This window comes from Martes martes (genome assembly GCF_963455335.1).
Source record: "Martes martes genome assembly, chromosome: X".
Lineage (NCBI taxonomy): Eukaryota > Metazoa > Chordata > Mammalia > Carnivora > Mustelidae > Martes > Martes martes.
Window position 1 is genome coordinate 114,942,149 of NC_137897.1, and position 4,970 is coordinate 114,947,118.

At 39.9% G+C, this 4,970-nt stretch overlaps 1 pseudogene across 1 annotated transcript; it reads right to left on the reverse strand.

Moving 5' to 3' along the window:
• Window positions 1-4,087: 4,087 nt before the first annotated feature.
• On the reverse strand, window positions 4,088-4,571 carry LOC308337502 (H/ACA ribonucleoprotein complex subunit 1-like; annotated as a pseudogene). Its single transcript has one exon. The product of its transcript is annotated as an H/ACA ribonucleoprotein complex subunit 1-like (transcript).
• Between the last annotated feature and the right edge of the window lie 399 nt (window positions 4,572-4,970).

Genomic DNA, 4,970 nt, shown 5'->3' on the forward strand with positions numbered 1-4,970 from the left:
GTTGAGATAATTGGTAACCTATGCTTCCCATGAAGCATTGGGAGAAACTTGATTAGGTGGATAGGATAGACTTCTAAAACCTTTTCATCTGTTTCTCACAGCAGAAGCACATAGAAACCATACAAACATGAGGAACAGCTAAGCATTGTAAATTGCATCCTTACTGAACTTCTGGTGCTGTAGTGTGAAGAGCCTGTGTGTTTGGGCTCATTCTTCTCAAAGTACTTTTAAAATGCCTACAGTTCACAAGATCCTGTATATATGGTTAATTCCTTAATAAGAGGTTACTCAAGTCAGCACTAAATTAATAAAATATGCTACACAATGTTATCATTTTCCTTAACAGATCTCCATGGGACATGAAACTTTTGATACTGATCTGTAAAACTCAAAAGGTAGACTTATGCAATCAATTATTTAATGATACTGTGGCTTGGGATTTAGAGAGAAACACTTGAGTTAGCAACACAGAAGAAAATCAAATGGACTGTTTGATGAACTCAAGCGCCTGAGGATTCTGAAGGCAACGCAAAAAATGAGAAGGAAAATTTCACCCACCCTATACAGACGAAAGAATGAAAGCAGGTTTTGTTGTAGTTTGTGACCAAAAGTTCAGCAAACATTTCCAGTCAGGCATTGCTGACAATGTCACACAGTCTCTTGGAAGCCGTGTGATGAGGTTGACCAGAGAAATCCAGAGACCAGCATTCTATACCTTTGCCAGATTTTCTCAAGCAACTCATTTACCCTGTCTTTGCATCAGCTTCTTCTGAAATGGGTCTGAAAAGAAATGCTGTTTGTAAATTATTTTGAACTGTTTTCAATGATTTCATACTCTTCCATGAATAATAGAGTTTATTATTTTGAGCTTATCAGTGGATAGTCTTTGAGATAGGATTAAAATATTTTACAGATGAGAAAACCAAAACACAGAGAAATAAAGTGATTTGCTTACTTTAGAGTTTCTTAATCTTGGCATGCCTGACATTTTGAGCTGGATAATTCCTTGTCATGGGGGTGGGGGGGTTGGGGGGGATGGAGGTGTCCTGCACACTGTGGAATGCTAAGTGGCATCTCTGGCCTCTGTTAGATTCCAGGAACAAATGCCCAGTTAGAACTATGAAAAATGTCTCCAGACATTGCCAGATATTCCCTGGGGGGCAATATAGGCCCAAATTCAGAACCACTGGCATAAGTAACACAGAAAGATAGTGGCAGGAGTTGGAAATGGAATTGAGGCCTCCTGACCCAAACTCTGTTGTTATTCAGCTACGCTGCCTTACCCATGAACTGGTAGTTTGAGTGAGGATGGATATCAGGTTAGTTCCCCTCCCCTTGCCAAGAGATGACCTTCTCTGGAGCTGGTACATTGCAATGCCATGTTTTCAGTCCTGCACTAGCAAATGAAAACGTGTAAATAGAAAAGGGCCAAGTTGACATATGTCAGTGATCTATTGAAAGGAGACCTTGATTATTTACAATTATTAGAGTATAATGTGTGTCTGTCTCATTAATGATGAACATATTCAGCAGTGGATGTCTGACAAAATTAGGCATTACAGCAAATACTCATTTCAGTATGCAGAAGTCAAATTCAATAACCATTTCGTGAACAGCTTCAAGTGTTGAATTTCATCTATATTAATAGTTGAATAGCTTTATCAAACACACAACTATATTCTAATGATATAAAAACAAGTTTGACAGAGGACCTGTGTATCTAGGGGATGAGACTATGACACCATATAGGCCAATTTTTAAATATGGCGGTCAGAGAAAACTTCACCGAGAAGTTGGCATTTGAACAAGACTTAAAGGAGGCAAGAGGATGTATGGTTCAGATATCTGGAGAACGAGCATGCTCAAGCATGGGGAAGGGCAAATGTAGTAGCCACAAAAGAGAAAGAAGTTTCTGAGATGTTTGAATAACATCAGGGACACCAGTGTTTCCAAAACACAGTAAGTAATTGAGTTGTGGGAGAGATAACAAATGTAGATTATGCAAGGCTTTATAAACAGGGCAAGGGCTTTGGCTTCTCTGAGGGAGATGAAAGGACACTGGAAAGTTTTATGTGGAGGAATGTTAGGATCTACTTAATTTTAGAAAGATTACTCTGGCTGCTATGTTTAGAAAATACTATAAGGAATAAGAATGGAAAGAGGGACCGTAGTGAGAATGCTACTAGAATAATTCTGATGAAAATACTTGGTTTAGTATAGAATTAGTGGAAGAAGTGTAGGAAATGATTAAATTGTGGGTATTCTGAAGACATGTGAAATATATTTTTCCTGATAGGCTGGATGTGGGATGTGAGAGAGTTGATGATAGCTCCGAATCTGGGGCCTGAGAAATGTGAAAGATGGTGTTGAGATGGGGAAACCTGTGTGAAACAGAGATCTGGGGGAAAGATAAAGACCGTGGTTTGGTACAGGCTATATTTGAGATGCCATTATTTGTCCAAGAGCATATATGACTTTTGACTTGAGAGGAGAGGTCTGGGATGGAGATACGTATTTTGGAGTCATCGGTGTAGAGTTACATTTAAAGCTGTAAGACTAGACAGGATCACTAAATAAGTAATAGAACATTCAAGAAATGAGCCCTGAGGTACTCTTACCCTTGGAAGTTTGCTAAGACAAGGAGGATTTGGCTAAGGAGACTGAAGAGAGGTGACCATTTCTAGTTCCTTCCAAGAAGTTTGCTGAATGTAGACCTCAGTTTCTTGTCATGTGGGCATCTCCATGGAGCAGCTCACAACTTGGCAGCAGGCTTTACTAAAGCTAGCAAGGGGAAGAATCTGCTAGCAAGATAGAAGTTATAATCTTCTATAACATATCATGGAAGTGACATCATATCACCTTGGTCATACTCTTTTGGCTGAAAGCAAGCCACAAATTCCACCCACACTCAAAGGAAGCAGATTATGTAAAGACATGAATAACAAGAGGTGGGATCAGTCGGGGTCATCTTAGAGTCTGCCACAACCATCATCACCTTTAAAAAACTCAGAAATAATTATTTTGAGATAACCATGAAAATAATGCTAGACTAGCATGGTGTCATGGGAGCAAAGTGAAGACACTGAAAGGAGAGACAACCAACCATGTCAGATGCTGCTGATAGGGCAAATAAGATGAGGAATGTGACAATGATTGGATTTATTTTTATTTATTTTTTTCCATTTTTTAATTAACATATAATGTATTATTAGCCCCAGGGGTACAGGTCTGTGAATCGCCAGGTTACACACTTCACAGCCCTCACTATAGCACATACCCTCCCCAATGTCCATAACCCCACCACCCTCCCCCTCCCCCCCTTCCCCCAGCAACCCTCAGTTTGTTTTGTGAGATTAAGAGTCTCTTATGGTTTGTCTTTCTCCCGATCCCATCTTGTTTCATTTATTCTTTACCTACCCCCCATGTTGCCTCTCAACTTCCTCATATCAGAGAGACAGTGATTGGATTTAAGTACATGAAGATTATTTGTGACATTTACTATGACAGTTTTGGTGTGATGGTGGGGTTGAGGTTCCGATTGGAGTGAGCCCAAGAAAGTATGGGAGGAGAGGAACTGGAGGTCTCAAATGCAGTCAAGTCTTTCAAAGCACTTTGGGGTTAAGAGTACCAGAGAAGAGGGGCAGTAGCTCCAACAGGTGTAGCACAGAAGTGTTTTAATAAAGTAGGAGAAATTATAGCATGTGTGTATGCTGATGGGAAAAATCCAACAGAGAAGGAAATTAGAATGATTCTGGAAAGTGGGGGTAATTGAAAGAGTGATGTTATTTTCTTTTTTTAAATTAAAGAAATAACACACTTTATTTTAAAAAATTCCAAGTATGCTTCCAATGAAAAGTGTCCATTTAGTTATCTCCCACAGAGTTCCAATCATTGTACAGAACATCAAAACACTTGTTTATATTCTTTTAGAGCAAAATGGCCTATTCTGTTGTGCTCGTTTTTGAGCGGCATGGACATTTTAGTTCCATTGTCATAAAATGACCAGTTCTTCAAGAGTTGCTCAAGAAACAAGTTTCTAGTCCATAGAATTAGATCATGAAGGAAGTCTCTTTGCCAGTTGTTATACTTAATGTCCTCTCCGCCTGAAACCACCACCACCCCTTCCTCCTTTGAAGCCTCCACTTCCACGGCCTCTTTCTCCTGTCGTCTTCTCCCCTTCCCTCTCCTTGGCCTCCCCTGCCACCGCCTCTTGGGCTTCCCTTCTCACCTGGAGGTTGGGATAAAAGCCTCTGCAATGGTATCAGTTTATTTGGGTCTGTATAGAACTTCTGCAGTTTTTTTTTTTTTTTAAGGAAGATGCCTTCATATTTTCTGACAATTTCACAGAAAAACAAAAATCTCTAAGTTGTCTGCAGATTTCCTCCACCTTACCAAGTTGTTCTTTGTTCTGTTAACTCAACTGGAGCATTGAAATAAGGCACCTTCTTTTCATCTGGAGTACAACTACAGACTGTGTCATCGTCACAGGGATGTAGGAACTCTCTTAATAAAACTACATGTTCCAGAGGTCCTAGATCTTGGCCTTTGTTAAAACCTCCACGGCCACGAAAGAGTGGTTATTTTCAAAGTTAGGGTCTTGGGGAAAAGTGGAGGAGATAACCTTAGAACAGAGAGTGTGGACAATGTGCCCATATCAACAGGAAGAAAGGCCTAACATATGTGTATATTTCTGGGAAGGGACATGCTATATATTGTGATAGCTTGTAAGGTTCTTTTCTGAACTTCTTTCTTTATCTGTTCATCTCTCTCTCCTCCTTTTTTTTCCCCCCAAGCAATGTCATCAGCTGAGAGTAAAGCTGGAGAAGAAAATTGTCGGATATCTGAAATGGAAGGATAATGCAGAAAATAGGTTTCTATGACGATGAGGGAAGGAGTGAATTACAGAAATATATTACAATTGCCTGGCAGCCTTCAGAGCCTTGCCTAACCTTAAGAGGTTTAGAATGGCA